This window comes from Hypanus sabinus, chromosome 16 (assembly GCF_030144855.1).
Source record: "Hypanus sabinus isolate sHypSab1 chromosome 16, sHypSab1.hap1, whole genome shotgun sequence".
In the NCBI taxonomy this organism is placed as follows: Eukaryota; Metazoa; Chordata; class Chondrichthyes; order Myliobatiformes; family Dasyatidae; genus Hypanus; species Hypanus sabinus.
The window spans coordinates 73,911,700-73,924,420 of NC_082721.1; the positions used below are offsets into that span (position 1 = coordinate 73,911,700).

Here is a 12,721-nt window from a genome sequence, read left to right on the forward strand (position 1 = left end):
GTAATCATTTCTCCCCGTGAGCCATCCAAGTCTCTATCTTGGCAACAGCATCATAGCTTGAAGTACTGATCCACGCTCTATGCTAATACACTTTGTTCATAATACTTCTGGCAGTAAAATAGCCACAACTCAAACCAACGGACTGACTGTCCCTTCTCTATCACCTGCCTGTCCTTTCTCTCGCACAGTCTCCAAGCTTTCTTTGTTTGTGAGCCAACCGCCACTTCCTCCGTCTCTGCAGTTCGGTCCCCACCCCATCCCTCAGCAATCCTAGTTTAAACTCTCCCCAAAAGCTTAGCATATCTCCCCGCCAGGATATTGGTCCTTCTGGGATTCAAGTGGATACCGTCCTTTTTGTCGAGGTCAAATCTGCCCCAAAAGAGGTCCCAAAATGATGCAGAAATCTGAATCCCTCTGAGGGAATCTGCTCCAATCCCTCAGCCACACTCTTATCCACCACCTCACTCTATTCCTATACTCGCTGTTACGTGGCACAGGCATTAATCCTGAGATCTCTACCTTCGAGATCTTGCTACTCAACTTCCTTCCTAAATCTTTGTAATCCGTTTTCAGGACATCCTGTCTTTTCCTACCTATGCCGTTGGCACCAATATGTACCACGAACTCTGCTTGTTCTCCTTCCCACTTCAGGATATCATGGATGCGATCAAAAACATCCCGGATCCTGGCGCCTGGGAGGCAAACTACCATCCATGTTTCTTTCCTGCGACCACAGGATCGCCTGTCTGACACCTTAGATATAGAGGCCCAATATCGCTGCTACCATCCTCTTCCTTTCGCGACCATTTTTGCTTCTCCGAGGTAGGCCGTCCCCCCAACAGTACTCAAACAGGACTACTTATTGTTAGGGGGTACAGCCACGGGTTACTCTCTAGCATCTGACTCCTGCCCTTTTCTCTCTTGACTGTTACCAACTTATCTGTCTCACGAATCCCCGGCGTGACTACCTGCTTATATCTGCTATCTATCACCTCCTCACGCTCCCTGACCGGACAAAGGCCATCGAGCGGCATGTCCAATTCCCTAACACGGTCGCTAAGGAGCTGCAGCTCAACGCACCTGGCGCAGATGTGGCCGTCCGGGAATCTGCGGGTCTTCCGGCCTTCCCACATCTGACACCGAGCACAGAACACCGGCCTTACACACAATGTATTCTACACACGTAACCTACCTCACTTCTACTCGCAATCGCCGTAGCTGCGTTGAGCCAAAGTTTCCTACTCTGCCTTCCTCTACTCCGTCGCCCGCTCCTCCAGTGTCCGCTCGAAATGTTGTCTCCTTTTGAATTCTTCTCACTGTTCTACCTGGCTGACGGCCACGCGCTTGCGCAGTCGTGCCCCGATCAAACCGCTGAATAATAACCGTCTCCTTTTAAAGTTTTCTCTTTTTGAACTTTTTTCGCTGTTCTGCCTGGCAGACGTCCACGCGCTTGCGCCGTCGTGCCCCGATCAAACCGCTGATGAAATAACGATACATCAAGAAACGTGAGATAATATATTGTTGTCCCATGCACAAGATCGGAAGATGCAGCAGAGTATTGTAGAGTCAGTGAACTCTATTACCGGCCCAGCCATCTCCACCATCTAAAACATCTTCACGAAATGCTCAAATAAGTCGGCGGTATTCCCTTCACTTTCCGGAACAGGTTCACTTCTTTTTTTCTACCAACAATGAGGAAATACGATTAATGCAACACACACAAAATGCTGGTGGAACTCAGCAGGCCAGGCAGCATCTATGGAAAAAGGTACAGTCGACGTATCGGGACAAAACCCTTCATCTGGAATAGAAAAAATATTTATATGAAGAGTCAGAGTAAGGGCGGGGAGGGGGGGGGGTTAAGAACCACAAGGTGATGGGTGAAACGCCTGGTGGGGAAGGGGTGAAGTGAAAAGCAGGGAATTGGATTGGTGAAAGGTAGAATCTGAAAGGAGAGGACCGAAGGCCGTGGAAGACTGAAAAGAAGGAGAGGCATCAAAGGGAGGTGTTAGGCAGGAAAAGAGATAAGGTGAGAGATGGTAATGGGAGTAAGGAATGTTGCGGGCCTGGGAACATCATCCGAAGTTCGAAAAATCGATGTTCATGCCATTCGGTGAAGGCTACCTTACGGAATATATGGTATTGATTTTCCAGCCTCAGTGATGTCCCATCGCAGCAGAAGAGGAGGCCATGGAATGACATGCCGTATTGGTAATGGGAATTGGAAATAAAATGGGATGCCACTGTAAGTTCACGTTTTTTTTTCTAGCGTACTGCTCGGCGAAGCTGTCTCCCACTCTATGTCCAGTCTTCCCAATATACATGAGGCCACGCTGAGAACACCAAACACTGTATATGACCCCTACTGATTAATATGTGAAACGACGCCTCACCTGGAAGGACTGTTTGAGGCCCGGAATGGTAGTGAAGATGGAGGTGTCGGGCAAGGTGTAACACTTGTTCCGCTTGTAAAGGTAAGGAGAATTCCTATGTGGTCTCTTTTGTATATCGGTGAAATCCGACACAGATTCAGACACGGCTTTGCCAAACGTCTACGCTCCGTTGCAGAAAAATAAATGAGTTCGCCTAGCGGCCACCCGTTTTAATTTAACTTCCTATTCCCATAACGACATGTCGTCCATAACCTCCTCTACTGTAGTGATGAAGCCACACTCAGATCGGAGGAGCAACACTTTATATTCCGTCTGGGTACCCTCCAACCTGATGGGATGAACATCGATTTCTCCAACTTCCCGTCATGACTCCCACACATCCCCATTCCCCATTCCAATTTTTCTCTCTCACCTTATCTCCTTATCTACCCATCATATTCTTCTAGTGCTTTCTTCCATGGACTTCTGTCCTCTTCAATCACATCTTCCTTCTCCAGCCCTGTGACTCTTTACCCAATGAAATTTCCTGCTTTTTTCACCCCTTCTTCTACTCTTGGTTACACCCATCGGCATGTGGTACCTGTACCCACCTCCCCCTCCCCTCACCACCACAACCACTTTCTTTCTGTGACTCCTGAACTTTCTTTATTCTCAAGTCCTGATGAAGGGGGTCGGCCCGGAACATTGACAGTAAGGTTCCATAGATGCTTCCTTGTCTGCTAAAATCCATCAACATTTTTGGCTTTTGCTTGGATTTCCAGTACCTACAGATTATCTCTTGTCTGTGATTTAAGGATTTATAGATAGTTTCTCCTATGCCGCCATCAGACGTCTGACCAGTCCATGAACCCACGAATGCTATCACACTATTAGTTTTATATGCATTATTCGTTTTAGAATATATGGAAACTTTATTTTTTGCACAATATTACTTCCTGAGAACAATAATTTTCACTTCACATGAAACAGTCATAACAAAATTGGTGCTGATTTTGATTCCGTTTCTGAAGGTTCACGCGCATTCAGAGCATTCAGATGTTCCGGCAGCTGAGATGCGAGTTGCTGATGATTCACTAAAACTGCTGTTGTAGGGAGGGGTGTACAATGTTACTGAAAACTGCGCGTTGTTATAAAAAGGTGCAAGCTCCTGAGAAAAATCCCTAAAAGTTAGAGTGATGGTGAAATACAGCAGGTACAGAGACGACAATGTTGTCCATTTAGCTCTTTCTATTTTCCAGCGTTCGGCCCACAATCCTGTCAGCCAGTACATTCCAAGTACCTATCCAGCTACCTCAGAAATAATACTATTGTATCCGTGCTTGCCACTTCGTCTGGCAGCTTGTTCCATTTACGTCCTGCATTTTTTCGTGAAATTACTTCTCAAGTCTGCTTTAAATCTTTCTCCTAGAAACCTAAATCTATGCCATTTAGTTTTAGCGTCCGGTATCGCGGGGGACAAAAGTAACATTTCCATCTACTTCATCTATTCCTTTCATAATTTTATAAGCGTTCTAATGATTGACCCTATTCTTATATAATGTAAGGTATAAAACCTACCCTTGCTAATCTCTCCCTAAACCGCAGGTTATCTAGTACTTACAGCATCTTTGTAACTCTTCTACACTCTTTCCTGTTTAACCACGTCTTTCCTGTGCATAATACTCCACGTGTGGTTTCAAAAACGACATATGCAGCTGCAACATAATCTCCTAACAGGTGTTAATCTCCTAACACCTTTTCGTTACCTTGTCTCTCGTGACGATGTTTTCATAGCCGAGTTCCCAAGTCGCCCCTCCCATTACACCCCTGAGTGTCCAGACATTCAGCGCCACATTGGACTAACGATCTGAAGTACATCACCATACAATTTTCGCCACTGAAGTCCATTTGCCCATTACATTCCACTGCCTTAGCTGATCAACAATATCTGTAATCGGCGTTAATCTTCCTCACCATCAAGAACACCTCCAATGTCAATGTATGTTTTTAAGTTTGCTAGCGATGCGTCTAAGTAACTCATACAAATGAAAAATTAGAAAGATTCGAGCACTAGACTCTGCGGCATGCCTTCAGTAACATCTCACTATGTCGAAAAGCAACTTTAAACCACCACACTTTCCTTCCTCCAGCCGAAGTTATTTTGACTCCATCTAATTAGATCTTCGTGAATTTAATGAGACCTAAATTCTGTCATGCAGGGTTTTGCACTATTCATTGACCTACCCTCACCTATCCCGTTGATTACTAGTCATAGACTCTTTAAAAACGACTTCTCGCTCATAGAGCAACATTGATTTTTCCTTATTCGACCGCAGCTCGGCAAATATTGACAGATTCTGTCCCTCAGAAACCCACCAGTCCCGGTACCTTTCCGGGCAGTGAGGTTAGGCTGGTTGTTCTGTATTTCTATAGATGTCTTTCCTACACTTGAATAATAGAATATCGTCTGTAATCTTTCAGTTTTGGGAACTTGGCCAGTTGCCCACGGTGTGACAAATATAATTTATGGGCTTCTGTATTTCAATTTCTAACCTCCAACAACCTGGAGGTCTAAGGGTTAGACCCTTGTGGATTTACGACAGCAATGAGGGAAAATTCTGCAAAATTTGATCCCTGGTACTTTTTGTGCAACCATGATTTAATTCTCAGTAAAGGCCGAGATGAAAGAAATCATTGAAAATGTGCTCATCTCTCGCGGTCTGAGACATTGGCAGGTCTGCTATTCTCTAAAGGCATCAGCCTTCTCTCTAGACACACATATGCTCATAATCTATATATAGAACTGTCCTGAATTTTCATTAGCCTAACCTGATAGATACAGTTCATGCACACTTGGTTTTCCTCTGATGTGTATTTTAAATCTCCTTTATCAGCTTCGTGGTACTCCCTCTATCCGCTTTGGATTTTATGTTGTGCATGTGTAATATTCACAATGTGCGTGGTAATGACGAAGAGATTGGCTAGTTACTCATACTTTGACTTTACTTGGTGCATAGAACCAGTTAGAGTTAGAGGCAGCTGGGTGTGATATTGTTCTCGCTGCTTAATTTCGCTTAATTACGTTTACGTTTTAGTTTCCCTAATTTTATTGGTTTAAATAGTTTTATCGCTACAAGGTTGGGTTGCTTTATATTGAGGCTGTGTCCTCTGGCCTTAGACACTCCCACCGCAGGAAATATCCTTCCCACATCCACTATATCAAGGCCTTTCATTATTCGGTATGTCTCAAAGCTGTCACCACTCATTCTCCTAAATTCCAGCGAATACTGGCCCCGAGCCATCAAAAGATCTTTATATGACAAGCCGTTTAATAATACTAGAATTATTTTTCTTAAACCTCCTTAAAACCCTCTCCCATTAGAGCACATCCTTCCTAATGCAAGGGGGCCAAAACTGCATACAATATTCCCAGTGAGGCCTCACCAGTGCTTTATAAAGTCTCAAGTTTACATGCTTGCTTTGAAATTCTCATTTTCTTAAATGAATGCAGACATTGCTTTTGCACTTCTCACCAGAGACACAAACTGCAAGTTATCATTGACGGAATCCTACACAAGGACTCCCAAATCTCTTGGTACTTCAGAGTTTTGCATTTTCTCTCTATTTAGAATATAGTTAGCCTTTCAATGTCTTCTAACAAAGGAAATGATAATACACTTCTCGACATTGTACTCCATTTGTCACTTCTTTCCCCATTTTCTTAATGTATCCAAATCCTTCTGTTGCCTCCCTACTTCCTCAAAACTACCTACCTCTCCATCTATGTTCATATCGTCTGCAATTTTTGCAACGGAACCATCAATTTCATCATCAAATTATGGAAATATAATGTAAAAAGAATCGGTCCCAATATTGAATCCCGAGGAAAACCACTAGCCACCCAGGGATAACCAGAAAAAGATTTTCATTAATCCCGCTCTTTGTCATATAACCATATAAAAATTACAGTACGGAAAGAGGCCGTCTCGGCCCTTCTAGTCCGTGCCGAACACTTACTCTCACCTAGTCCCACCCAGCTGCACTCAGACCTTAACCCTCCATTAGTTTCCTGTCCATATACCTATCCAATATGTTTTTAAATGACAAAATCAAACCTGCTTCTCCCACTTCTTCTGGAAGCTCGTTCTACACAGCTACCACTCTCTGAGTAACAAAGTTCCCCTTCGTGTTACCCCTAAACCTTTGTCCCTTAACTCTCAACTCATGTCCTCTTGTTTGAATCTAACTTACTCTCAATGGAAAAAGCATATCCACGTCAAATCTATCTACCCCCCATAATTTTAAGTATCTCTATCAAGTCCCCCCTCAATCTTCTACGCTCCAAAGAATAAAATCCTAACCTGTTCAACGTTTCTCCGTAACTTAGGTGTTGAAACCCAGGTAACATTCTAGTAAATCTTCTCTATACTCTCTCTAATTTATTGACATCCTTCCTATAATTCGGTGACGAGAACTGTGGACAGTACTCCAAATTTAGCCTTACCAATGCCTTGTACAATTTTAACATTACATCCCAACTCCTATACTCAATGCTCTGATTGATAAAGGCCAGCAAACCAAAAGCTTTCTTCACCACCCTATCCACATGAGATTCCACCTTCAGGGAACTATGCACCATTATTCCTAGATCACTCTGTTTCACTGCATTCCTCAATACCCTACCATTTACCATGTATGTCCTATTTTGATTATTCCTACCAAAATTTAGCACGTCATGTTTCTGAGCATTAAACTCCATCTGTCATCTTTCAGTCTTCTAACTGGCCTAAATCTCTCTACAAGCTTTGAAAACCTACCTCAGTATCCACAACGCCACGTATCCTAGTATCATCTGCATACCTCCTAATCCAATTTACCACCCCGTCCTCCAGATCATTAATGTATATGACAAACAACATTGGACCCAGTACAGATCCCTGAGGCACACCACTAGTCACTGGCTTCCAACCTGTCAAACTGTTATCCAACACTATTCTCTGGCATCTCCCATCCAGCCACTGTTGAATCCATTTTACTACCTCGATATTAATGCCTATCGTTTGAACCTTCCTAAATAACCTTCCGTGTGGAACTTTGTCAACTGCCTTACTGAAGTCCATATAGACAACATCCACTGCTTTACCCTCGTCAACTTTCCTCGGGACATCTTCAAAATAATTCAATAAGATTTGTCAAATATGACCTTCAACGCACAAATCCATGTTGACTGCTCCTAATCAGACTCCAGCTATGCAGATAGATATATATAAGAATACTTTCCATTAATTTACCCACCACTGACATCAAACGTATAGGCCTATAATTGTTATGTTTACTCTTAGGAGCCTTTTTAAACAATGGAACCACATGAGCAATACACCAATCCTCCCGCACCATCTCCGTTTCTAATGACATTTGAAATATTTCTCTTATAGCCGCTTTCATTTCTACACTAACTTCCCTCAAGGTCCTAGGAAAAATCCTGTCAGGATTCGGAACTTATCCACTTTATAATCTTTAAAAACTCTAGTTCTTTCTATTCGTTAATCATCATAGTTTCCATAACTACCCTACTTATTTTCCTTACCTTACTCAATTTCCCCCTTAGTGAATACCGATGAAAAGAAATTGTTCAAAATCTCCCCCATCTCTTTTCGCTCCACACATAGATGTCCACTCTGATTCTCTAAGGGACTAATTTTATCCCTGACTATCCTTTTGCTATTAATATAACTGTAGAAACCCTTTGGATTTATTTTCACCTTAATTGTCAAAGCAACCTCATATCTTCTTTTAGCTTTTCTAATTTCTTTCTTAAGATTCTTTTTACATTCTTTATATTCCTCAAGCACCTCATTTACTCCATGCTGCTTATATTTATTGTTGATCTGTCTCTTTTCCCGAACCATGTTTCCAATATCCCTTGAAAACTATGGCTCTCTCAAACTTTTAACCTTTCCTTTCAACCCAACAGGAACGTAAAGATTCTGTACCCTCAAAATTTCATCTTTAAATGACCTCCATTTCTCTAGTACATCCTTCCCATAAAACAAATTGCCCTAATCCACTACATCAAAATCCTTTCGCATCTCCTCAAAGTTAGCCTTTTCTCCAATCAATAATCTCAACCCTGGTTCAAGTCCTATCCTTCTTCATAATTATTTCGAAACTAATGATATTGTGATCACTGGACCCAAAGTGCTCCCCAACAAATACATCCGTCACCTGACCTATCTCATTCCCTAACAGGAGATCCAACACTACCGCTTCTGTAGTTGGTACCTCTTTGTATCGCTGCAAGAAAATATCCTGCACACATTTTACAAACTTCAAACCATCCAGCCCTTTTACAGAATAGGGCTAATCGGCCTATAATGTTGTTTCTTCTGCCACTCTTCTTTCTCGGACAGTATAGCGACATTTACAATTTTCTAGTCTTCCAGAACCATTCCAGCATTTATTTATTCTTGTAAAATCATTAATCATATCTCTATAATCACTTCAGCCACCTGTTTCAGAAATCTGGGGTGTTCACTAGCTTGTGTGGGTGACTTAACCACCTTCAGACCTTTCAGTTTCCCACGAACTTTCTTTCTAGAAATGATACCTTCATGACATCTGACACTTTGAAGTTTCAGCATTTTGCTGGCGTGTTCCTCAGGTACGTGTGATGGAAAATACTATTCAGTTCGTCTGCCACTTCTTGGACCACCATTACAATCTCTCCGTCATCATTTTCTAGAGGTCCGTTAACCACTCTTGCTTTTCTTTTCTACTTAATGTATCTGAAGGAACTTTTGGCATCCTCTTTAATATTATTGACTAGCTGACATTCGTATTACATTTTTATCTTCTTTATTATTCTTAGTTGCCTTCCGTTGGCTTACAAAAGCTTCCTAATGCTCAATCTTCCCATTATTTTTATTTTTGGATGCTTTCTCGTTGGTTTCATGTTGCCTATGGTAGCTCCTGTTTGCCACGATTGTGTCATCTTGCCTTTAGAATACCTCTTCCTCTTTGGGATGTATATATGCTGTGCTTTATGAATTGCTTCCAGAAATACCAGCCATAGCTGCTTTTCTGTCATCCCTGCCAGTGTGCTTTTCCAATCAATTCGGACCAACCGCTCTCTCATTCTTCTTTAATTTGCTGTCCTCCACTGTAATGCCGATACATCTGACTTTAGCTTCTTCTCAGATTTTAGGGTGAATTCGATCATAATACGATCACTATGGGATCTTTTACCCTAATCTATCTAATCAATTCCATGTCATTGAACAAAACCCAACCAAGAATTTCTGATCCACTGGTGGGTTCAACCACGAGCTGCTCTGCAAATCCATCTCTTAGGCATTCTAGAAATTCACCCACTTGCACCAACCAGATTTTCCCAACCTAAATGCAAATTGAAATTCCCGATGACTCTTGAAACATTGCCCTTTTGTCATGAATTTTCTATCTCCAGTTGTACTTGTAGACCACATCCTAACTGTTTTTAGGGCTCAGAATATAATCCCCTTCAGGGTCTTTTGACCTTTGTAGTTCCTTAATCCTATCGACAAAGATTAAACACCTTCCAAAACCTATATCACCTCTTCCTATTAATTTAATTTCTGTCGTGTTTTTTTTTTTTTAACCAACAGAGCCACACTACCCACCCACTATCTTCCTGTCCCTCTTTTCAATACAATCGGTATTCTTGGATATTATGCTTGGAGCTGTAATCTTCTTTCAGGCATGATTTGGTGATGCCGACGTCATGATACTTGCCACTCTGCAAATGTCTCAAAAGTTCATTGACATTGTTCCAAATACTGTGGACATCCAAATATAACAGCTTCAGTCCTACTTCTCAGACTTTTCTCTTTTGTCCACCTTTTGTGTTGCGACTCATCCTGCTGACTGCAATTTTGCCCTGTCATCAACCTCTCCTTGCTAGGAGTCTCACGGCACTTTACCTCTGTTTGTAAGCCAGTTAACTCATCTTCAGCACTACAAATCCAGCTCCCATTTCCTTTCCAAATTACTCTGAATCTACAGGAATAAATTTCGCTAACATTCCTGCATGGATACTGGAGCCTCCAGATTCAGATATACCTCGTCCCTTTTCTACGATCTAACCTTCCCCCGAAGTGATCCCAAATGATCCATAATTCTGAAACCCTGCCTACTGCAACAGTTCCTCAGCCACACGTTCATTCTATTCCTACCCTCACTGGCGCGTCGCAGAGGCAACAATCCAGAAATTACTACTATGGTCGTCCTTTGACTCATCCTTCTAACTAGCTCAGAAAAATCTCACTTCAGGACCTCCTTACCTTATGTACCTATGTCATTGTTGCCAATTTATACCAAGACTACTGGCTGCTCAACCTTGCCCTTCAGAATGGCATTGCCACAATGCGAGACATCCCTTAACCTGGCAAAAGGGGAACAACATAACATTCTGGTGTCTCTATGGCGCTCACAGTACTTAATCTCTGCTCTTATGACTGGGGATTCACCTGTCCAAACTGCAGTGCTCTTCACCTCTCTGCTCTTCTCTGCCATAGCACCAGACCTACTGCCAGAGACCGGGTCACTGTGGCTCACCTCTGATAAGTTGTCCCACCAATCTTATCTAACGCTATAATACAGGGTAAAGGCCACGTGTATACTATGCACTGGCTTTGCATTTCCCTTCATTCTTGTGACAGTCACTCATTTATCTGTCTCCTACTAGGGGTGTCTAACACCGAAGATTGATGTCGCCTCACCTTGATCAGCCAAAGTCACTCTATTGACAGGCATACTCAGAAGAATGTTCGTTCTAAGAATGCATGCTCTTATATATTGAGCTTTATTATTGTTGTTGAGTCAGAAGCCGCGTCCTGCACAGTTGACTCCTTGTGCTCAGTATCTAACAGAGGCGTTGGTTTATTGTACGTTTCTTGACCAGAGACAGAGAATATCTGATGTACCAACCTTAAACTAAGTGACAGTGTGTCGAGATAGGCAGAGATACTTTATTATTCCAATTAGTTGTGAGTGTTCGGGGAGGTAGGGAGGGAATTTGTTGGTTACAAAATTCAGCAGATGGAAATCTCAAGGCCCATTTCAGAAACGAAGAGCCGAACCTAAGGTAAGCTTTTCGCTAAGCGCTGAGGATGAAATATATGACTTAACATTCTCCTCTTCTACTGGTTTTTCTTCACGTTTATTGTTATTTGTCTGAAAATTTATTCCTTCCATCAACCTTCCATCAAGATTTTGAACCTTGCCACCTCCAATCCTCTCTCATTTCTGAGAAAGAGACCCTGCAATATAAACTGATATTTCTGATAGTTCAGTGATGGTCCAAATACGGAGGGAAAGACACAGAGGCAGTAAACATATGCTAAGTTTTAGTGAGAACTGTACCGAGCAAAGTTGAATAAGAAATACTATGTCAATAGGCTGCACGCTAAAATCTCTCAAACTAACTAAAAACCTGTGGTATAACCACGGCTCGAAAGCGATGACCTTTTTACAACGTCAGTCAAAACTACCAATTCGCCTTGAGGGTTGCTGTCACTTTGTTTTGATCAAGACTTGGGAAGATTGAAACAAATTAAGCCAGTTAAATACATTTGGAAGGAACCTCTAATTGGCTCTAATGTGTGAGGTTGCCATCTTCTTTCAGCTGCCCGCTGCGAGATAGCCCAGACTCCGCGGCAGTGTCCGTGGGTGTGACAACTCTCCCAACTTCATAAGCACTATGGAAGTCCCGGAACAGAGACTTATCAAAGATGTGTCCATCCCGAACCCAAAAACGTTCGTCTATGCCATGCCCCGCCCCCAGTCAACACAGTAGTGGACACCGCCACTTATCCAGCGAAATGCAGGATGCAGCACACAAAATAGCGTAGAGATCCACCAATCATAGCGAAGGAGTTTGGAGAAAGGATGTTTGGAGGAGTGTTTCTGTAACAAGTGGGGAGGGAGTCTCCAACTTCCAGTAGAAGTGGTAGAGGCAGGTTCGATTTTTTCATTTAAAATAATTGGATAGGTATATGGACAGGAAAGGAATGGAGGGTTATGGGCTGAGTGCAGGTCGGTGGGCGTGGGTGAGGGCAAGAGTTCGGCAAGGATTAGAAGGGCCGAGATGGCCTGTTTCCATGCTGTAATTGTTATATGGTTATATATAACTTCTGCGAGGAAACATGGGAGTCTGGAAAATCTTCATGGGCTATAATAGCGCGAACTATACAAGGCTCTGTTAATAGACATGTCCACTACAAATGTAGTGTGGAGCCAAGGATGGAGGAATTCTAGACGCCCAACCAAACTAGTCCGCCCGCCAGGGATCTTGTTTCTGGGTGCGCACCAGT

At 42.6% G+C, this 12,721-nt stretch overlaps 1 protein-coding gene across 1 annotated transcript in view; it reads right to left on the reverse strand.

Moving 5' to 3' along the window:
* LOC132405867 (C-type lectin domain family 4 member F-like) overlaps nt 1-1,280 on the reverse strand; it is a 51,720-nt gene extending 50,440 nt beyond the window's left edge. The window contains exon 1 of the mRNA XM_059990858.1: nt 1,193-1,280. The gene's annotated coding sequence lies outside the window, so the exon portion shown is untranslated. The remainder of the gene's footprint in view (nt 1-1,192) is intronic.
* Between the last annotated feature and the right edge of the window lie 11,441 nt (nt 1,281-12,721).